This window comes from Mus musculus, chromosome 13 (assembly GCF_000001635.26).
Source record: "Mus musculus strain C57BL/6J chromosome 13, GRCm38.p6 C57BL/6J".
Classification (NCBI taxonomy): domain Eukaryota; kingdom Metazoa; phylum Chordata; class Mammalia; order Rodentia; family Muridae; genus Mus; species Mus musculus.
The window spans coordinates 56,991,897-57,015,891 of NC_000079.6; the positions used below are offsets into that span (position 1 = coordinate 56,991,897).

A 23,995-nucleotide genomic window follows, 5' to 3' on the forward strand; every position below is an offset into this window, starting at 1 on the left:
ACACACACACACACACACACCTACCTGTCTCTCTCCTAAGTGCTAGATATACCACCACACCCAGTCCCTGGGTAGATTTTAAATCATACAAGAGCATTACTCTGCCAAACCATGAGTCAACAGAGGCTTGAGAAAGTCTTATTGTATGCAAATGGTCACATATCTAAGAAGTGGCTGCAGAGGGAACTAGCAGTAGCCATCAAGTGGCTATTTATTAGATAACATTTTGTAGATCTGTGGGGCTGGAGACATGGCTCAAAGTAAGAACTCTTGCTCCTTTTCTGAGCCCATAGCCACATATGACTCCAGCTCCAAGGGATCTAGCACCCTCTTCTGGCTACCATGGGCACTGCACACATGTGGAATTCACCTTGCAGATGGACATTAGATAACAAAAAAGAAATCTTTAAGGTCTTGCTTAATAAATTTCACCCCACCTGAATGGGAGAGGTGTCTCAGCAGAGGAACTAATATGTGTCTGCCATGCAGAGATGGATCTCATAGTTCTATCTGGCTGCATGTAATATACTGAATGGTACCCATTAGTGCCAAGATTGAAATTTATGGTGAAGGCTGCTGTTTGGGGATGATGGTGTTCTTCCACATCTTCTATTTGATTGATGCTGAGCTGCCAGCATTACCGATGGCTCTGGGGTGGACCTAGAACTGGGAGGCTCAGTTACTCATCATTTTCAATCCCTGCTTTCAAATGAGGTTCTGGGCAAAACAGAGGTTTTTGAAATAACCAGGAAAAAAAAATGCAGTGCTTCTGAGAGAAGATGGATTAGGCAGTTAGCAGGTAGTGCTAACACTTTAATTCAGGTTTTATGGAGTTGTAAAATTACAATAAGACATTTTTGCCTAGTGTACCAAGAAACTCTCAGGATAATATTTCTCTGAGGAACAGCATCTATTCCTGCCAGCAGGAAGAGGGTGTGAGGGGTTTCCTGGAGTCAAAGCAGGCACAATTTATAAGGTTCCAAATTGAAAGCCAGCTGGATGGAGCCATGGGAATGCATTTTACATCTGGCAAGTCCTTCCCATCCCCCACCAATGATAGGTAATGGCATTTTTCCACACTAGAGGAAAGATCTTTCCCTTTCAAATCATTAGCTTTTCCAAATGCTGAAGGATCTTTAGAGGGAGCCCCGCTGATTTCCTGACTCTGGCTGGTGATTGAGCTTCCTCTCTGCACGTGTGGTCACTGATAGATCCAACCAATCCCTAGGCCCTGCTCGGTGGGAGACATCCTGATGTGAGACCCACAGCCCATCCCCAGCCTGTCCAGAACAGACAAGTGGTTGGATGACATGAAGGTGCTGCACTCTGTGTGTCCAGTCCAAGGAAACCACATCTGTTATTTACCATTGTGAAGACAGTCTATATGAAAAATGCCCTGATACGTATAGTTCATCACTAGCCCAATGGTTGATATTGGTATCAGGATGAAGAGGCTTCAAAAAGGGTTTGATTTAGTATGTCGATCGCATAGAGAATCTGTACGCGGGAACTGAGTTGAACTATGGCTACGATTGGTGTAGGGTCCAGAAAGAGTGGCATGCATGCATAGCAATGACCAGTAGGAATCAGACACAGAATGGATTCACTTACTATCTGTGTTCTTGGTTTTCCTTCTCTAGAAAATGGGCAGGTGAGAGTGCAGAAGTCTATCCTCACAGCACGGATACAAAGTTACCAGGTGGCTGCAGAAGCTAGCTATTGCCACTCTGTGCTAGGGATCTGGAAATGTTCAGTCTATGTAACATCTTCCAAAATCTTCATCCAAAGACTCTTGCCTTTGTTTTCAGATGAGAAAACCCCAAACTCAGGGTTTAGATGACTTGTCCAAAGCGTAACACTCATGATCACCAGCGTCACACCCAGCACTCATGACCCACAGAGGTAAGTTAAACACAGCTGGCGTTGTGATGTCTTCTGAGGTGAATGACCCTTCATAAAGTCCTTAGTTGTGGGACCATGCAAGAAGTATGTCCTCCTAAGCATATTTGGACAGTGGAGTCAAGGGCTCAAGGACTAAGTAACTCACTAGTCCATTTGTGAGTTCTCTAATGTACTTTGACACAACAAAATTGAATTCCTCACAATAGATTCTTTTTTGTTATTAACTGTCATGCATTTACTGTGAGCCCAGTGGAATATTTTGACCAAGCCTAAATATTTACTGAAATATTTGTCAGTATAAATTTATCTTAATGTCAATTCAAGTTTTGAAACCATTTATCAGAAAGTTTGGGGAAAAAACCTTGTTTTTTTTTTTCTGTAGGAAAATGAAAAACTGTTCTTTGTGCCTACGCTTTGAATTGAGAATAAGTTAATATTCCATGAATAATGAAGGTAGTAACTATACTCCAGGTAGAGATTATGACCAACAAAATTATGCAAGAGGAAGCCAAAATGTGTCTGTACTTCCAGAGTGAATAGCTATAAATCACTTTAAGTATAATTTGTATATTACTCCTTCTTTTCAAAAACACTGAGTTATTTTTCTTTTTGCATGGAAAATTACTTCCAGGATATATTAATGCACTCAGACGCCCTATCTGAAATCGGGGTGTCTACAGCAAGTGTCCACACAAGACGTTATGTATTACAGAGTTGGGAACTTAGGTATCAACCTTGTAGGTGTCATACATGAGGTGTGACATTGGAGGAAGCCATTTGACCTCTCAGGGTCTACACATCTGTCTCCATAACAAGAGGTTCCAGGCATTACAGTGCTCCATGTGCTATCCATAGGTATTTAGGGGATCATGTTGGTCCCCATTTGAGCATAGGGAACTACAGCTGACAGAATGTGAAGTTATATTGTGTTTATGCCCATTTGTTCTTGGCATTAATGCAAATACACGCAGTTGAGAGTTCTGGTTCCATTGAAGTCACTCACACAAGTAAATGAACGAATGAACGAACGAATGAATGAATGAATGAATGAATGAATCCAATCATTTCTCATTCTTTCTACAGTTACCAACTGGGGTTTTGAAATGGTCTCTAACCAAAGTTCATGGGAGAAGGTTTCCATTGCAACAGCTTGGAGGAACTGCCTGAGTGAGAGATGGCTGTAAACGCTGTTTAGAAGTGAACTGGAAATGTGCTGAACTGGGGACTGACTCAAACGTTGAAGCCACACCACTTGAACTGCGTTCAAGGACAGAGCTGAAATTAAAACAAACAAACAAACAAACAAACAAACAAACACTGTTGAAGGCAGTTGCAGAAGAGGGAAGACATGAGGTGGCTGTGTGTACCAGCTTGAGGCAGCTTGCTCTGCTCTGCTCAGCTTGGAGGCTCTGCTGTCCCAGTAGGCAGCTGCACAGGGACAGGTGAGTGGCCAGAGCCTGCAGGTGGTGTGGTGTGTCATGGCTGACAGCCAGCAGACATCCCACCAGCTGTAATGAAAACTCCATCTCCTCTCAAGCCATTGTTTCTGTGAACAGTATCACAACATGTGCCTTGCTTTGTAGTGTCCTGCAAACCAGGGCGCACACTTGTTAATTCATTCAACAAATACTTCCTGAGCACTCACTATGTGTGCAGGAGTGCTGGGCATGCCGGGAATCCATCAGCTCACACACCAGACAAAGATGGATGCTCTCCTATGAATTAAATTCCGCTGATTTGCATAATTAAACAGAAAGAGCTCTAGCTTTGGGGCCTGCCAGCTCTGGGCACTGAAGCTAATTCCCAAACTTGTAAGCTGTGTGATGTAACGTACTGCAGCTTCATTTATCTCCTCACATATAGACCATAATTTTAGATCTCAGAAGTCATGCAAGGCATGGAACAAATAATAGCATAATCAATGCCTAACCATTGCAAGGTGCAAACCAGTGCTGACACGGTCTCCATTTTCCCTGACTGTGTTCTTTACAACCTACTCACAAGAGATGGCCCCGCCCAGTGCTGCCATGGTTCTGAGCCTCTTCCTGTGACCGCTGCTCAGTAAGATCTGTCCATCATGTCCTCAGAATCCTATCTGTGCTACAACTGGTTAGAGGCTGGGTGGAAACCAAGGGTGCCCTCATGGATGGAGTGGTATGTTCCTGGTTCCCCTTTTGGTGGTATCAGGAAGCCAGCTTGGGGGCAGTAAGAGAGTAAGAGAAGTCACAGTGGTGAGGTCCTCATGAAGGGACTCATGTCCTAGTAAGAGAAGGGATGGCTTCATCTTCTACGTCCCGTGAAGGAACATGCAGAGCCACGCTCCTTGGCAACCCAAGAAGGAGGGCTTCCCCAGATACCATCTTTTGGCACTTTGATCTTGGACTTCCCAGCCTCCACAGATGTGAGAGGCAGATGTTTACTGATTATGGCAGAGACATCTGCCATTTTGTTCTGGCAGCCTGCCCTAAGATGGCAGGCTTGATGTCAACTGGTAATAAACGAGGGGACAACTAGGGCTGGTATGCCTTGTTTAGTAGTGTGAGCACAGCACTTTGCCCAGGAGTAACTGCAACAGGGCTCCTAGCAGCCTTCTGGCCCTCTGGAGACAGTAGGAGAACACGAGAACATGCTGCATAGCACAGGCTCTCTTCTCAGTGTCCCGTGCCACAGCTAGCCCCCTTTTGTGGGGCTGCATTGTAATTTATTGTCTTTAATGGCACAAGAAATTCAGATGCACTTCCAAAATACTGTTTTTATGAATAAGTTGAATCCTTTGTCCTTCTGATGCTTTGAAAAAGTTGTCTTTTTTTTTTTTTTTAGTTCTTTAAGCCTTTTCCTATTTTTTTCTATCTTAATACTTCTGTCTAAATTAAGCCAAACTAAATTAAATGGAAACTAACAATGGCCAAGACATTTGCTTATGACTTCCTATGAGATCAGTGGAGGAGGACATAGAGTCAGCCACCTTGGGAACTTCAGGCTATGTAGTTTTCTGGAAAGAAGTAGAGGAAGAAAACAATTCAATATGTTTTGAATTTTATATTTTGAATCATGTCTTGCTGCTCCATATATAATACCAGAATATTATAAATATATTCATGGCCAAACATAGACGTGAACAAAGTAAGGAAATAAGATCATGTCTAAGACTTATTATAAATGTAATAATTTTCGATAAACATGGAATTTCCCTTCATTTTTGCTTTTTATTAGTTCTTTGAAATTTTAGTAGGATGTATTTTAAACAGTTCCACCCTCCCTGCTAATTTCTTTTAGATCTAGCTCCCCACCCCTCAACTCTGTATCCTCAGTTTATAAAAACAAAGCAAACCGCCAAAGCCAATTTATGCTGCCCATAGACTCCTGGGTGTGTGGTTATCCCCTGAGTGAGGTTGGTCTACCAGGGACAAACTCTTAAGGAAAAGCAGTTCTCTGTCTCCCAGCAACTATTAATTTAACAAAACTCCTCAGCTCATGATGGGACTTTGTGCCCCACCCTCTCCATGATAGGATTGGGTCTGGTTTGAGCTTGTTTGGGTCTTGTGCATGCTGACAACACTGCCTTAAGTTTACGTGTGCAGTTGTCTTGCTGTGTCCCCGAGATGTGTTTTTCTTGTAGTTATCCCCTGGGGAGAGCATTACTCTGCTACATGGACGTGGCATTAAACTGACTCCTGATGACTGTCATGTGCATAGATTAATTCATCTCTCAGCTCTCATCAGGGAAAGTTTGGCTGTGGTAGACGGTGGTTCGAGTTGAGACCCACAACTGATCAGGGTATAGTGAGAGACGGCAGAATTCTCAGCCCTGGACGGGAAACCGTACAGGAGCACAGTACAATTCTTCCTGAGTGGTTATTATTTTATGAAACACCACTTTAATTGATATATCTGTTCCATTGTGTGGCCACTCTGAAATTTATTCAGCTTCTTCCCCCAGCTCTTGTGTTGTTGTTGTTGTTGTTGTTTTTCTCACTACTTTTTTGGCTGTCACTGTCAATGCCATGAAGAAACTGTATCTGTGTAAGCCATAGATCTCGCCCACATATGCTTATTGTTTAATAATTTCCTGAAGATAAGATGGTGGGTCTCAAGTCACAACCAAATTTCATTAATTTATGCAAGATTGATGGGAATCTTTTAAATGTCTACTATTTTTAGGCAATAGTAATCATTGGAGAAAAGTCGTTAGAACAAGGTGTGAGATCTGCATCCTCTCAGAACTTAGTCTCTCGGAGTTGCTCACTTTATGTCCCTACTACAGGGCACACACATGCCTTTCATCTGGGAGACATGTGGGTTGACCCTTCCCAAATTCTGTAAAAGTTTCATAGAGATTGCATTTTAATTGAGAAGTAAGAGTTTTCCTAATGTCTCAGCATTGTGTTTCATAAAGTGCCTGTAAGAATTTTATATTTAATTCTATCTTATGACACTTGAGATGGAAAACAACCCAACCCCCCGCCCCCAACATGTGAAGGCAAGCACTCAGCCACAATATACACCTCTATACCCTGAAAATTTTAAGAATTATTTTTCATCTTTAATTGTGTGTGTGTGTGTGTGTGTGTATGTATGTATGTGTGCACACATGGAGACTACACATCTGAGTGAAGGTGCCAGAGGAGGTCAGAAGAAGGCACTGTCTACCCTGGAGCTAAGGTTACATGTCATGTTTGTGGGCCACCCAGTGTGGGTGCTGGGAACTGAGCCTGGGGCTTCTGGAAGATACACGTGCTCTTAGCCCCTGAGCCACCTCTACAGCCCTCATGCCCAAGACTGAAGTATGGCTTTGCCACAGCTGCTTACAAAATGATGCCCATTCACTATAGTTCTTGGAAGTGGGCATGGAAGTCTCAAAAACCATGAGTTAGTGTGTTTATACCTCCACTTAAACCTCACACGTTCCTGTTTTAGCACTTCTGGGTGTGGAACGACCTGAACTTGGATGTTCTGTTTGAATGTCATTGGACATTTGTGCCCAAACAAGTTACTGTCTGAAATGACTCAGATAGAAATGACAGGGGCCGCTGACTGCACGGGACAGCTTTGCCTCGCCTGCTCTCTTGACTTTTCTCTCCTCTTGACTTTTTTCTCCTCTTTTGGCATTTTCAGAAGAGAAAGGGATCTTCAGAGAGAACAAGATACCCGAGGGCTCGGATAGAAATGATTCTAAATCATTAACAACAACAATAAAAACGATCTATCTCCTCTCAATACAGAGATCCCAAAAATGTCATCCTCAGATCTGCACCAGAGAAAATCTGAACCATTGAAAATCCTGCATTAACTACGGTCACAAGATTGTCATCTCATCCTGACAGCTAAAAATACACAGGGACAGTCTGAAACACTGCTGGTTTTTTATTTTTTTATTTTTTATTTTTTATAACTAGTAAAATAGCCTCATTTTACTACACAAAGAAACAGGCTCCTTTGAACAATGAACAATATTAGGTCTGCTGCTACCCTCACCCTGCTCACACTGCAGTAAGATCAGCATCTCCTCCAGCTCTGCCCAGCACGGTCCCAGGGCCCACGGCCCCACAGCCATTGTCCAATAGCCCCAAGGTCCAGGGTCTGCATTCTCACTTCTGCTCTCTCATTTCTCCTGGACATTCTCTGATTTCCACTCATGCTGATTTTAAGGCTAGCTTAGCCAAGAGTCCATAACTGAGTTCAAGATAGCCTCCTGGGCAGGTGACTAGAGAATGCTCTGCAACGCTTTCGTTGCTGCTGGTGTTGTTGATGATGCTTTTAAGTAAGGCGTGGACAAGAGGAGGTGGCAATGGAATGAGGAGGCATGGAAGCAGAAACCTTAACATCAGAGGTGAGAACAGCCAGGGAGGGAAAGCAAGACCCTGCAAGTTCATCTCGCTTGGGAGAAGGATGCCAGCCCTCCTGGCGGTCACTGGGGGTGTGTCCTCAGCTCAGGAGCCTCGTGACACAGGGAACTGTGACACAGCTCCTCTAGAACTCTTCCTCAGGCTTCTTAGATCTGAGCTAGCCATCTTTACAGTGATTCTGCGGAGATGCTCAGCCATAGGGCAGCCAAGTCTGGACCACAAGATTGTACATATCAGTGAGACTGAAGACTTCTTCAGGACCTTGCTAAATGTCAGAGTCCCTACTCCTAATCACTGTCATTGTCATCCAGGAGCTAGTCTTGAAGCAGAGGCTCTGGGGGTTGGGAGGAGAACGTGTCTAAGCCTGGGGCTTGGCTTTAGACACATGATGGGGAAACCGGGCTCTTACTTGGTGGCAGGTGAGAGTTTGGAAGAGACATAGGAATTCTATCACAGACGAGCTTAAGTTGTTGAGTGATTTGGTGAGTGTTCAAACGTAAGAGGAATGACCACCTGGCAGTGCTGGTGCGCATGCCTTTAATCCCAGCACTTGGGAGGCAGAGGTGAACAGATCTCAGTGAGTTTGAAACCATCTTGGTCTACACAGTAGTAAATTCCAAGACAGCCAGGGCTACACAGAGAAACCCTGTCTTGGGGGGTGGGGAGGGAAGAGGGATAAATTATCCCTATATTCCATGGCCGGACAAGGCCATGTCATCATGTTAGAAAGGGGCTGGCTTGGTTCTGAGCTGGTTCCATGTCTCTGACAGCTGACACAGTTCAGCCCCCAGGTGGTTAGATAGTCAGCAGCAAGCAGACAGCAGGGAGTAGAGGTGTGAGAAAGGCACTGCCAAGGGCAGTTTGCTGCCTAGAGTACATTCCTGTTTTGTTGTGTTTTTATTTAATGTTTTTGTGAGAATTGCATTAATGAATACTGCGTTTATATCATTTCTATTCCTCCAAATCCTCCCACGCTCCGCCCAAATTCACAACCCCCTTTCCTTTAATTAGCTTGTTGTGTGGGGGTGGGGCATTTCAGGCTAACCACTCAGAACTGGATAAATCTCCCTGACAGGGGCTGGTCCCTGGAGGAGACTGACTGTCTCTCAGCAGCCACTGATTGCCTCTAGATTTTCATGTAGGGGCGAGGCCTTGGGAGATTTGCTCCTTCCGGTTGGCATGTCAACCAGCATGGTCATTGTTCAGGTCTCCTTGAGGTGAATATACTGTTGCTCTTTCAAGGTGCAGGTTCCTTGTCACGTCTGGAGGACACTCTAGCAGCAGGTTAGTCCTGACCCTCAGGCTTCTACCATCTTTCTGTCCCCTCTGCTGCCGTTCCCCCTGAGCCTTCAGTGCAGGCCTCGGATTGTAGGTGCATCGATTGGGGCAGGCACCCCACAGTTTTTTCTGGGCGTTCTGACCAACTGTGGATTTCTGTAACAGTTTCTGTCTGCTGCAAAAAGAAGCTTCTTCGGTGCGGGGAAGGGAGCTAGACTGACCTGTGGGCGCAAGGAGAAGTTTTTAGTTCACAGTTCGGGGTTATACTGGCTTAGAATTCTTATCACACAAGAGAGTCTGAAAGTTAAGGGACAATATGTGAATTACAGAATAAAGAACTTTTTTGTTTCTGAATTTCCCCACCCTTCTGAGTAGATAAGTGTCTCCCCTGCTCAGAACATTAAAGTACTAATTGTCAGGCCCCACCTACCTGCCCAGCTGTCTGCCAGCCCCAAACCTGGAGCCCTCCTCATGTGCCCTGCTCTGCTCCAGCCCACAGTATGACATCCCCTGAACACACTCTCCTGGAGAACACGGATTGACCCTTCTAGTTCCCCGGCTCGTTCTGTACTCCCATTTGAACCCTGCTCCAGAGATACTGTAACCACTGCTCTGTTTCTGGTGCTTCTCCCTGACCGGGCGATGTATCCAGTTCCAAATGGTTACCCCTGAACCCCCCACCCACCCACACTGAGATGCCTCCTCTCCAAGGTTTGAGCCAGCCTCGCTAATGACCGAGTGTTCCCTAATGCTCCCCCGGTGGCTCTCAGGGTAGACTGCTGGGTTTATTTCTTACGCTCTTCCTAGTAGATGACCACCTTTCTCGTCCACACGACAACCACATAGGCGGTGAGATCACACAGTTCAGAGCTGAGTAATGCTGACAGTATATCCTCTGAGCATTTTCAATGTGAATGACCAAAACCATCAGGTTGTTCTGAGAGACTTAGGAACAGATGGTCACAGAGCTGACAATTGCCTCTGGAACAAAGAAAGACCGTGCAGAGAAAGTTCAGTGTTACTCATCGGAACAGTAGCTCTCTCAGCTGCCGGGAAGGCTCTTGGGGGTGAGCTTGCCCTGGCTTCTACTGGCACCTGATGGACAGCTGTCACCTCCCCTCCGAGAAGCTGGGCCTGAGAGGGGCAGACCAGTCAGTCAGGACTACACATAAATGCCTTTATTGTTTAATTTTTTTCCATTTTAATTTTTTATTTAATTTTAATTTTATTATTTTTTATTCTTTTTTTTTTTTTTTTTTTGGTCTTTTGCTTTTTTTGTTTGTTTGTTTCTAGACAGGGTCTTCTTATGTAGCTCTAGCTGTTCTGGAATTCACTATATAGAACAGGCTGCCCTCAGTGTAGACCAGGCTGCCCTTAAACTCAAAAAGAAAAATCCATCTGCCTCTGCCTCCCAAGTGTTGTCATGTAAAGTAAAGGCATGTACCACCATGTTTAGCAAGATTTTTATTCTCAACATAAGTCATACATTTTAATAGTTCTAAATTTGTAACACTGTTTGTAGTACAACCAATTTAAACTTATCCCTGGTTAGCTTACAAACAAATGGAACTCAGACTATGGCTTCTTTATTTGGCTTTAACAATTACTTAGGGTAACCTCTAATCTACTCTTGTAACTGCTAGCCTGGCTACCTCCCCAGTGGTGGACCCCAGATACTTGCTGTTTCTTCTGGCCAGGTGCTCTTGGTCCACCTCTCCTCATGGCGGCTTCCTCTCTCCTCCTCCTTCTCTCTTCCTCCTTCCTCTCTCTTCCTTCCTCCTTCTCATCTTGCTTCTCCACCCCCAACCCCCTCCAGTAATTGGCTGTAGCTAATTTTATTTAACCAATAGTTTTAAATTAAGAAACAATGTTTTTGCACAACAAAATCTTGTAAATATGAGAATTCACACGTAGGCTAGACCTTCAGGTACAGAATTTAGCATTACAATACATAGCAACCAGCCAAGCCTCAACAAGTGTTTTTGTGTATTTGATAAATTTATATGAAGCTATTAAAGAATTGAACAAAATAGCATTGCTCAGTTACTCCAGAATTAACCTGGTGTCTTATATATTAACCTTTACAATTCTGTCTAGAAATGAAGAGGCTGCTATCATTCCCGTGGCCACAGAACAGTTTCTATCATGAGCTGGCTGAGCCCCAGGAGACTGGTAAACCATAGTAGCATCCTGAGAACTCAACAGCCTAACCTCCCTTCACCTCAAGAGACTGTGGAGTGAAAGCCCACTTAAAGAAAACTAAAGACAAATCAAGAATATTTGTTAAATTTGGGGATCATTTTATGCATCAGTTTGTATCACGTCACAGATCATTCACTTGGATATTGATTGAAACCTTCTGTCTGTCCAGAATGGTCCTGGATGTCAACCTAAGGATGTGGCGTTTCCAGTCTCGTGATGACACCTGCCTGACACTTGTTATCAGGCGTGTGAGGCTCTGAGAAAAGGAGAAACAAGGATGTCTGCTCGTGGAGGTGAGGGAGGCCTCAGGGAACCTCACGACAGAGTTCCACCAGGCATGCAGTCTCACCAGAAGGTAAGGAGGTGGAAACACTACCAACAGTGGTGGACGGAGGGCACGTGTCCCCAGGGAACCCCCAAACATGGCATTCGGGTGAGAGAGGGGGGAGACATGTCAGGAAGGTCAGATAATGCTGACATGGGTAATGGCCTTGGAGCTGAAAGGCATCAGGAGGTGAGAGGCTTGTGGCTCATATCTACCTGAGCATACAGGCTCATATTCATACACTGGGCAAACACTGGCCAGTGAGACAAAGAGTTGTTGGCTGTGCTTTTACAGATGTAAAAAAATAGTCCCACGGGTGGCTGATAGGATTGTTTTCTCCTCATTCTAATGTGTACCTGTCACGTGCCTTGCAGGAAGGGCACCCCTGACACACTTCAAATACCGTAGTTTTCCCCAGTTCCCCTTGAGCAAGCAGTTCAGAGACTAATGTGTTTCTAATTGCCAGAGGCATCTTTGTTCTTTCACCGAAGGCGGCTTCCTCCAGCTCTTTATGCCACCATCCCAGTCAGCTTGACGCATCCTGTCAGCTGTGGGTTTGCCCTGATGGGTTTCTTTAGCATGCCCGGCTGTTGCTTTTTATCTGAAAGAACGAGCTGCAAGAATTCAATGGATTATTTATTAAACAGCCAGTCCTGCCTTGAGAGATTTTTTTTTCTCCTTTTGAGTGTTTAATAACGATTCTTCTCTTGGATGCTCTCTGCATAAAAGAAGTTGAGAGAGTACTGAAACACTTTAGCCATTTTAAAATAATACACTTTAGAATTCTTGATTTGAGATAACGTAGACTTTTATTAACAAAGGGGGGGGGACAATCTCATTTTCTCAATGTTTCCCTCCTGGGAAGTCAAAACCAAGACTTGGGGGCCATGTTTGGGCCACCGCAAACCAAGGTGGCACTGCCATAGAGCCCCAGGTGACACTAAAATAGAGCCCCAGGTGGCACTGACATAGAGCCCCAGGTGGCACTAACATACAGCCCCAGGTGGCACTGACATAGAGCTCCAGGTGGCACTGACATAGAGTCCCAGGTGGCACTGACATAGAGTCCCAGGTGGCACTGACATAGAGTCCCAGGAGGCACTGACATAGAGCCCCAGGTGGCATTGACATAGAGGTCACCATCCTGCTCATGAAACCCAGAAGGTGTGTCTGTCCTCTGCCCCCCACAAAAAACGGGGGAGAGCTAGGGAAGGGTTCTGTGTGAATAATATCCCTCTCTAGTATGGCTGTTGAGTGAGTCTTGGGTCAATGAGCAGATGCACAAAAGCTGTTTCTCCGTAATGTTAACTGACATGCTTTGAATGTGGGGACAGCATGAAGGCCTTGCAAGTGACATCAGCACCAACAGCTCTAAGGTGCCAGGTGTAACTCTTTGCTTTATTTGACAGGTGAGCATAAGGTTGAGTCACTTGCCCCAGGTTAAACAGCTTCAGCCCCTAAATGACAATATCACACAAATATACAGACACACACACACACACACATACTGCACACACACACCACATACACACTCACACACACCCTACACACACCCTATATACACTCTACACACACACACATACACACACACACACACACACACACCACACCACATACACACACACACCACACACACACACCCTACACTCACCCCCTACACACCCCATACACACACCCCACACACACACCTCCATCTTCAGTGTACAGATTCCTTGCCAGTGATGGCCTTACTCTAAACTCTAAGGTGAACTTTCTAAAGAGAATATAGGCAGGGCTTAGCGAATAAGGAAGTAGAGGTTCCTAGCCAGTGACCACCTCCTGCTAGACTCTCTGACAGAAAATGAGCCTTCTAAAGAGAACATGGGAGGGGCTTGACTAATAAAGGATGTGGAGAGTGAATACCATCCTGACTGGACATACAGTAAGGGCAAGGACACACACAACCCCGCATCAGGGACACCTTGGAAACAGCAAGGCTGTCTGCAGGTCAGTTCAAAGCAATGGCCGGTTCTGGTGTGAGTAAGGGTGTCAGTAGTGTGTGCAGAAGCATCCACGGAAGCTTTCAAGGCCAGGATGCTGCAACTGTGGGATGCTGTGAGTGTGGGATGCTGTGAGTATGGGACCATTCAGCAGAGACTGAACCCCACAGAGACCTGCTTCAGGGACCAGGGAACTCACCTCCTCCTCCCCTATGCTATTCACCATGAACACAGAGTTTCCTGGATGCTGAGGGTCCATCAGAGTGCAGAGCCCACCCATCCCAGATTTGCTGTCATTTCTTATTCTCCTTCATCTTAATCAGGTCAATCCCAAAGCCATACCTCTCAGCACAGTGAGTTGGTTCCTAGCAGCAACAAACACACCCTGAAAATTGCCCCATGCTCTGGAGCAATCAAAGCATTGACATAGAGATGCCAGAGTTAAGAATAATACAGGGTGGTAATCTGGAGGTCATTAGAGGTAGCCATTGGGCTCACCAGCACACGTCTGTACTGAGTATGATCTATTGTAATCGTCCATAAAATTAGCCCTTTCTTGATGTAGTTGCAAGAAAATGTGCTTGTTAATTCATAAAAGATAGAGGAAATCAGAAAGATATTTAGGAATAAGTCCCGCTAGGAAATAACAGCTTGTTGGGAATTATAGCTTTTGTTTAAAAAAGAAAGAAAAAAAAAGAGTTAAGTCATTGTACTTTTTCAAGCCTTCTCCTTCCAAAAATAGAGTCGCCTGCCTTTCTAAAGATAAACACTTTCAATATCTGGATTAAAATGGATAAAGCTTCTAATTATCTGCAGTCAACATCTGAATATGATTTGTTTTTAAAGAAGAAAAGGATTCTGTTTAGACAAAGTTACATTTTATAAACTTTTGTGGAAGTCCCAGCCCTCCGCCAGCTTTATTGATATGTAATTGACAAATATTGATTGTAGTGAGATAGTTTAGTTAGGTAAAACTTTTATTACACTCTGTGTGTGTGTGTGTGTGTGTGTGTGTGTGTGTGTGTGTGTGTGTGTGTTGACAGCAAATCTCAAGCAAATAGTAAGTTAAATAGAGTCTGAAATGGACCTCTTTTGAAGCTCCTCCACTGACCCAGCAGACAGAGCAACTCTTCACACAGCAAATAGTCAGCACGTGGAGTAAGGAATAGGCCAGCATCTTGCTTATCATAAAAAGAAGAAAGGAGACGCTGAGCACAAGGCAAGTATACACCCCCACCATCCCTGGCATCCGCAGAACACCTCTAGCAGGAGGTGAGTGGGAACCAAGGACAGTCCGCAGGTGCCACAGTGAAACCCAGTGTGGGCCAAGCTCCATGACCCTTCCTGCAGGGTCTGTGTTCAGCAACTGCCCTTCCCTCACTAGGCTGGATGCCCCACTTGCTGCAGAGTCAGGAGCAGACAAGGGAAGCTCGTGCACAGTTGTCATGGAGCCAAGAGGTAGGCTTCTCCTGGGGAGATCCAGCACCCAGTAGAGCCTGAGGACCAGGTGCTCAGGCCAGAGCCCAACAGGAGCCTCTGGGCCAGCTCAGTGCTAAGATGAGTCCTATGCTCTGCTCTCAGTTCTTTGAGGTCCCCCTGTTTCAGTTCCAGCCAAACAGGAGTTAGGGGCTGAGAATCGATGAAGGAAGATCCCAGATTCAGATAGTTTGCAAAGGCAAAGAGCATTTATTCTGCAAAAATTACCAGCACATAGGGGCCAACCATTCATCAAAATAATGATGACTCACCTTCCGGTTGGTGTCAGCACCAGGTCACCTTGGGCACGGAGTCGGTGGACACTCCCCACCCCCAAGGTCCCTAGAGGACTCTCCACGTGATCTTAGGTCCACCGGTGAGTGGAACACAACTTCTGTTCCATTCTAATCCTGTGGGACCAGCATTAGGGAAGCAGAAAACATGGCCTGATCAAGGTCACAAGTCCCTTCCAGTCAGCACCAACACCGGGTCACCTGGGTGCGGAGTCGGAGGACATCCCCAAGGTCCCTAGAGGACAGCTTCTGAGGCAGACCCCGTTTCGGGCTCCAGACATCCAGGCAGCTTCCCTGCCAGAGGACAGGTGTCCTCTCCCTTTGCCAGAGCAACTGGGGAAGCCATCTTGGTTCCCAGATCCCTCCAAGACTAGTCTGCGCAGGTGAGAGTGTGGACTACAGAAGCTAACAGCTTCTGGGACAGGCCCTATTTCAGGCCTTCATCTTCTGCCAGGAGGCAGGTCTGAATGCCAGATATCGGTGTACCTTCCCTGCAAGAGGAGAGCTTGCCTGCAGAGAGTGCTCAGGCCACTGAAACTCAGGAGAGAGCTAGTCTCCCAGGTCTGGTGATAGAGGCTAACAGAATCACGGGAGGAACAAGTTCTAACCAGAGACAACTGTAACAACTAACTTCAGAGATTATCAGATAGCAAAAGACAAACGTAAGAATCTTACTAACAGAAACCAAAAAAAAAAAAAAAAAAGCAAATATAATCAATTTTTCCTCTGCAGGTGACAAGACTTATCCTTTTTTGTTGTTGTTTTTGTTTTCTGATAATCTTTGATGATGTTTGGAAATATGTGTAGCTCTCCAGGATGATGATAAGAATGTAACTTGCAGGTATAATAAAAAGCAAAATTGGAATCATAAATAAAGCCTACACAGATATGTAACACTACCTTCAGGTAGTCACAAAAACAGAGTCACCTGAAAGTCACAGGCAAACCAGCTGCAACTGCTGGTCTAGAAAGGCAGTTAGAAGATGTCTACTTCACCAGAACTCTCAATTCTGAATATCTATGCTCCAAATGCAAGGGCAGCCACATTCATTAAAGAAACTTTAGTAAAGCTCAAAGCACACATTGCACCTCACACAATAATAGTGGGAGACTTCAACACACCACTTTCACCAATGGACAGATTGTGGAAACAGAAACTAAACAGGGACACAGTGAAACTAACAGAAGTTATGAAACAAATGGATTTAACAGATATCTACAGAACATTTTATCCTAAAACAAAAGGATATACCTTCTTCTCAGCACCTCAGGAGACCTTCTCCAAAATTGACCATATAATTGGTCACAAAACAAGCCTCAACATATACAAAAATATTGAAATTGTCCCATGCATCCTATCAGATCACCATGGGCTAAGGCTATTCTTCAATAACAACATAAATAATGTATAGCCAACATTCACGTGGAAATTGAACAACACTCTTCTCAATGATACCTTGGTCAAGGAAGGAATAAAGAAAGAAATTAAAGACGTGTTAGAGTTTAATGAAAATGAAGCCACAACATACCCAAACTTATGGGATACAATGAAAGCATTTCTAAGAGGAAAACTCATAGCTCTGAGTGCCTCCAAGAAGAAACTAGAGAGAGCTTACACTAGCAGCTTGACAACACACCTAAAAGCTCTAGAACAAAAGGAAGCAAAGTCACCCAAGAGGAGTAGACGGCAGGAAATAATCAAACTCAGGGGGGAAATCAACCAAGTGAAAACAAGAAGAACTATTCAAAGAATCAACCAAACAAGGAGCTGATTCTTTGAGAAAATCACAAGATAGATAAACCCTTAGCCAGACTCACTAGAGGGCACAGGGACAGCATCCTAATTAACAAAATCAGAAATGAAAAGGGAGACATAATAACAGAACCTGAAGAAATCCAAAACACCATCAGATCCTTCTACAAAGGCTATACTCAACAAAACTGGAAACCTGGATGAAATTGACAAATTTCTAGACAAATACCAGGTACCAAAGTTAAATCAGGATCATGTTAATGATCTAAACAGTCCTATATCCCCCTAAAGAAATAGAAGCAGTCATTAGTAGTCTCTCAACCAAAAAAAGCCCAGCACCCGATGGGTTTAATGCAGAGTTCTATCAGACCTTCAAAGAAGATCTAATTCCAGTTCTGCACAAACTATTCCACAAAATAGAAGCAGAAGGTACTCTACCCAATTCATTCTATGAATCTACAATTACTCTGATACCTAAACCACAGAAAGACCCAACAAAGATAGAGAACTTCAGACCAATTTCCCTTATGAATATCAATGCAAAAATCCTCAATAAAATTCTCGCTAACCGAATCCAAGAACACATCAAAACAATCATCCATCCTGACCAAGTAGGTTTCATCCCAGGGATGCAGGGATGGTTTAATATATGGAAATCCATCAATGTAATCCACTATATAAACAAACTCAAAGACAAAAACCACATGATCATCTCATTAGATGCGGAGAAAGCATTTAACAAAATCCAACACCCATTCATGATAAAAGTCTTAGGAAGATCAGGAATTCAAGGCCCATACCTAAACATGATAAAAGCAATCTACAGCAAACCAGTAGCCAACATCAAACGAAATGGTGAGAAGCTGGAAGCATTTCCACTAAAATCAGGGACTATACAAGGCTGCCCACTTTCTCCCTACCTATTCAATATTGTACTTGAAGTCCTAGCCAGAGCAATTCAACAACAAAAGGAGATCAAGGGGATACAAATTGGAAAGGAAGAAGTCAAAATATCACTTTTTGCAGATGATATGATAGTATATATAAGTGACCCTAAAATTTCCACCAGAGAACTCTTAAACCTGATAAACAGCTTCAGTGAAGTAGTTGGATATAAAATTTCTCTACACAAAGGATAAACAGGCTGAGAAAGAAATTAGGGAAACAACACCCTTCTCAATAGTCACAAATAATACAAAAATACCTTGGTGTGACTCTAACTAAGGAAGTGAAAGATCTGTATGATAAGAACATCAAGTCTCTGAAGAAAGAAATTAAAGAAGATCTCAGAAGATGGAAAGATCTCCCATGCTCATGGATTGGCAGGATCAATATAGTAAAAATGGCTATCTTGCCAAAAGCAATCTACAGATTCAATGCAATCCCCATCAAAATTCCAACTCAATTCTTCAACCAATTAGAAAGGGTAATCTGCAAATTCATCTGGAATAACAAAAAACCTAGGATAGCAAAATCTCTTCTCAAGGATAAAAGAACCTCTGGTGGAATCACCATGCCTGACCTAAAGCTTTACTACAGAGCAATTGTGATAAAGACTGCATGGTACTGGTATAGCAACAGACAAGTAGACCAATGGAATAGAATTGAAGACCCAGAAATGAACCCACACACCTATGGTCACTTGATCTTTGACAAAGGAGCAAAAACCATCCAGTGGAAAAAAGACAGCATTTTCAACAAATGGTGCTGGCACAACTGGTGGTTATCATGTAGAAGAATGCGAATTGATCCATTCCTATTTCCTTGTACTAAGGTCAAATCTAAGTGAATTAAGGAACTCCACATAAAACCAGAGACACTGAAACTTATAGAGGAGAAAGTAGGGAAAAGCCTCGAAGATATGGACACAGGGGAAAAATTCCTGTACAGAACAGCAATGGCTTGTACTGTAAGATCAAGAATTGACAAATGGGACCTCAGGAAACTCCAAAGCTTCTGCAAGGCAAAAGACACCGTCAATAAGACAAAAAGGCCACCAACAGATTGGGAAAGGATCTTTACCTATCCTAAATCAGATAGGGCACTAATATCCAATATATATATAAAGAACTCAAGAAGGTGGACTCCAGAAAATCAAATAACCCCATTAAAAATGGGGCTCAGAGCTAAACAAAGAATTCTCACCTGAGGAATACCGAATGGCTGAGAAGCACCTGAAAAAATGTTCAACATCCTTAATCATCAGGGAAATGCAAATCAAAACAACCCTGAGATTCCACCTCACACCAGTCAGGATGGCTAAGATCAAAAATTCAGGTGACAGCAGATGCTGGTGAGGATGTGGAGAAAGAGGAATACTCCTTCATTGTTGGTGGGATTGCAAGCTTGTACAACCACTATGGAAATCCGTCTGGAGGTTCCTCAGAAAATTGGACATAGTACTACCAGAGGATCCTGCAATACCTCTCCTGGGCATATATCCAGATGTTCCAACTGGTAAGAAGGACACATGCTCCACTATATTCATAGCAGCTTTATTTATAATAGCCAGAAGCTGGAAAGGACCCAGATGCCCCTCAACAGAGGAACGGATATAGAAAATGTGGTACATTTACACAATGGAGTACTACTCAGCTATTAAAAAGAATGAATTTATGAAATTCCTAGGTATATGGATGGACTGGGAGGGCAATCATCCTGAGTGAGGTAACCCAATTACAAAAGAACTCACACAATATGTACTCACTGATAAGTAGATGTTAGTCCAGAAACTTAGAATACCCAAGATATAAAATACAATTTGCTAAACACATGAAACTCAAGAAGAATGAAGACCAAAGTGTGGACACTTTGCCCCTTCTTAGAATTGGGAACAAAACATCCATGGAAGGAGTTACAGAGACACAGTTTGGAGCTGAGACGAAAGGATGGACCATCTAGAGACTGCCATACCCGGGGATCCATCCCATAATCAGCCTCCAAACGCTGACACCATTGCATACACTAGCAAGATTTTGCTGAAAGGACCCTGATATATCTGTCTCTTGAGAGACTATGCCAGGGCCTAGCAAACACAGAAGTGGATGCTCACAGTCAGCTATTGGATGGGTCACAGGGCCCCCAATGGAGAAGCTAGAGAAAGTACCCAAGGAGCTAAAGGGATCTGCAACCCTATAGGTGGAACAACAATATGAACTTACCAGTACCCCCCAGAGCTCGTGTCTCTAGCTGCATATGTATCAGAAGATGGCCTAGTTGGCCATCAGTGGAAAGAGAGGCCCATTGGTCGTGCAAACTTTATATGCCTCAGTACAGGGGAACGCCAGGGCCAAGAAGTGGGAGTGGGGGGCGGGAGTGTACAGGGGACTTTTGGGATAGCACTGGAAATGTAAATGAAGAAAATACCTAATTAAAAAAAGTAGTGATGACTCTCGGGCCTCTTTTTATGCAGGGCTAGGGGAATTTTCCAGAAGGGTGAGGTATTCCCTGATATGATTGGTAGGGCCAAAGCAGTGACATTAGCACAGTTCTGGTTGGCTACTAAGTTAGTTTCATTTTACTTGATGAGACCTTGAAGACGTTTGGAAGCCAGCTCAGTTCTGGCCTTGTTATCTCCTCCAGCCAGGTGTCCAGAGGACTGTCTCAGCTCTAGAGCGATCCTCCCTGTATCAGAGTGGTACCTGATCAACGCCCCATTATCAGTGGCTTCCTCAGGTTTTCAGACCTCTCACAGGAAGAGGTCTGGGGACACAGTAGCTCCTTCCTGAGACTACAGCCCCTGTAACTGAGCACTGGGCTCTGCCACGCCCAGCAGCACTGAGCACTGGGCTCTGCCATGCTCAGCAGCGGGAAACATCCTCTGGATGACGCCTCAGCATTGGAGTCTTACTCAGCACTCGAGGTCATACTTAGGATGGCTGGACGGTGTGGTAGCTCTAGGTTTAGGATTTTGAGGAGTCTTCATGTTGTCTCCTATAGTGGCAGAATCAGTTTGTATCCCTCAACAGCATGGAAGGTCCTGGAACTCCACATATTCCCAGCACTTAGTAGCTCAGCCTGTGACAGTGTCTGTCCTCACAGGTGTAAGGTGATACTCTGTTGTGATTTTGGGCCCATTTTCATGGAGATGTTGTCCTTTGTGTCTTCTTTATTGGGAAATGTAAGTAGCTATTCAATGGCTTTTCCTGTTTGATAAAGTTTCTTTACTCATGAATATATTTATTTATTCACTTTATATTCTGATAGAACCCCATCTATCTTCTCCTCCCATTCCCACCCTTACAAATCCTCCCCCACCCCATTGCCCATTTCCCTTTTCTTCAGAGAAGGGGAACCCCCCCCCCACTCCCATAGGTACCAACCCACCTGAGACATCAAGTCACAGCCCAACTAAGCACATCCTTTCCCACCGAGGCCTGACCAGCCAGTCCAGTTAGGGGAAGAGGATACAAAGGCAGGCAACAGAGTCGGAAACAACACTACTCCAGTTGTTAGGGGACCTACATTTGCTCCAGATGTGTACAGGGCCTAGGTCCACCCCTGCATGCTCTTTGGTGGTTCAGCCTCCATGAGCACCATGGGCCCAGGTTAACCTGTAAGTCTTGTGCCTGACCCCTTCATCTCCTTCAATCCCATCCCCCACTCTTCCAGAAGACTCCCCAAACTCTGCCTAATGTTTGGCTGTGGGTCTCTGCATCTGCCTCCATCCACTGCTGGATGAAGCCTCTCAGAAGACAGTTATGCTAGGCTCCTGTCTGCAAGCACAGCAGAGGATCATTAATAGTGTCAGCAGTTAGCTCTCTCCCATGGGGTGGGTCTCAAGTTGGGCCAGTCATTGGTGAGCCATTCCCCCCGGTCTCTAATGGCCACACAATTATTAGATCTATTAACCGGGTGCTGTGTGATAATTGGATCGTGCATATGTAGTGTCATGACAAGATTAGAAAAATGGCGACTCCCATCACCTTAAGTAGCTATCTGTCCTTTTCCCACTTTAAATCTATCACTTCAAGTTTCAGATATTGAGTTGTAGTTCCTCATAAGCTTTAGATATAAACCTGTTATTAGATCAGTCTTCAATACAGCATGCTCTGGCTGATAGAGGCCAGGTTATTTTAATCTTTGCATCATCGTGTATTGATTTTAGGTGATAAAAATAACACGTCTCTTTCAGTTCTGAGTGTGTTCTACCTGCCTGTCTTTACTTTGCTCTAGTTAACAATTCTGTGTTGGTTTGTTGCACCGATAGAAGGCAGGTTAGACAGATCACTAGCTGATAGTTAAGATATCTGGGTTGTTTTTGTTGTTTTGAGACAATCTGTCCATGTTAGTCTTGCACTTGCTGTATAGCCTAGGCTAGCCTCCAATGGGCACAGTGATCTTCCTGCCTACTGGGCTTGCAGGCATGTATGCACCCCTGTTCCTGGCTACATGCATGTTCTGACCTTCATCAGGTTCTTGCTGTTGTTTCTTAAAAGTATCACACCTTCCCCTGTCTCATGGCCTCTGCACCTTTGCTCTCTCTGCACTACTTGGCCCAGGTATTTGTATAATAACATTTTCTTCGGTGTTAGCCATCCTGTTAATGCTGGCAGTCCAGCACCTGTCATTTCTCCCATTATGATTTGCTTTTCTCTGTAGTGTTTCTATAATCTTGGAATATTCCCTTTGTTTCTTTGCTCATCAGTGTCCCTTCGCTGATGTTAGTTCCATGGTTTAAAACGTGGTTGGCTTTTTATTCCCCATTATGTGGCAAGTATGCAGAGCTAGGCTGAGGCTACCATTCAGTTGACTGAATAGATTATAAATAGATAATTACAAATTATAAATAGATAATGTTATAGATATTATAAATAGATAATGTTACAGATAGAGAACCCCAATGACATTCGCATGTCTAAGGATGTATCATCTGCAGAGGGCATTTCCAGTGTCTCGTTGAGGGAGTGCCTACTATATCCAGGCTTCTGATATAAATTTATGGATTAGGCAGGTGGACCAGTGAGCATCATGAACACCACACTCATTGGGTCTTTAAAGGGGGAGAAGAGAGAAGGAAGAGCTAGTCAACAGGCACAGATGCACCAGAGCTCGCTCACATCTCACATGGGTTTGACGGCTGACTATTCTAGGTAGCTTATTATATCAAAGCTACAATGTCAAATGCAATTTGCAATTCTGCTTAGAAGATAAGAATCAAATTGTGAATGAATATAGCTCATCTTAGGGCCTCTGGTCAACTTCAGCTGGCTAGGTTTTTTTTTTGTTTTGTTTTGTTTTGTTTTTGTTTTGCTTTTTCACTTCAGCACTGGTCGCTCACACTGATAAGGGTGTTTGACCATGTGGTTTCTGAGTCTGGGTTATTCTAATCACATCTCCCAGCTGTAGGCATATTGGATTCATATATAATCCAGCAACCATTTACCGAGCGTGGAAAATAAAATTACAACTGCCATATCCTTCCCTTGTAGATTCAGGGACAAAACAGATACATCAGTCAAGCTTAGAACCAATTATCACCCAGGAGGGGGCAGGGAGGCAAGAAGTAAGAGGGCTTTTAATGAGGGGCTGGACGTGTTGTTGGGAGTGCCTGTTTATTGCAGAAACAGGAAACGTTCAGAGCTATTCGAGGCGTGTGCACGCCAGCCATGGGCAAGCTCCAGACATAGAAGTGAGGAGACACAGTTGGACGCTAACCGGAATCGGCCTTCACTATTTCACGGTACATTTTTAACACGAAGGAGATTGTAGCAACACTGAAAGCTTAGCTTTGGGACTTGGAACCTGGGCGTGTTTAAATAAAAGCATTCAAGTTTAGGACCAAGTTTAGGAAGCACAGGGTCTGAACGGGAAGGTTCAAGAACAGGGAGAAGCCATCGTGGCAAGGTATTAAGGTCACCCAGCAAATGCCCATTTAGGAGAAAGAAATTTGAGATTAGTCTAGGAAAATGGATGGATAGAGTGGGTCTGGCTGGAGTCTG

At 44.2% G+C, this 23,995-nt stretch overlaps 1 long non-coding RNA gene across 1 annotated transcript; it reads left to right on the forward strand.

The window, feature by feature from the left end:
* Positions 1-1,815: 1,815 nt before the first annotated feature.
* Positions 1,816-11,683, forward strand: Gm33140. Its single transcript, XR_382498.3, has 3 exons — positions 1,816-1,902; positions 2,986-3,344; positions 11,398-11,683. It is a non-coding gene; the product is annotated as a predicted gene, 33140 (long non-coding RNA).
* Positions 11,684-23,995: the final 12,312 nt, after the last annotated feature.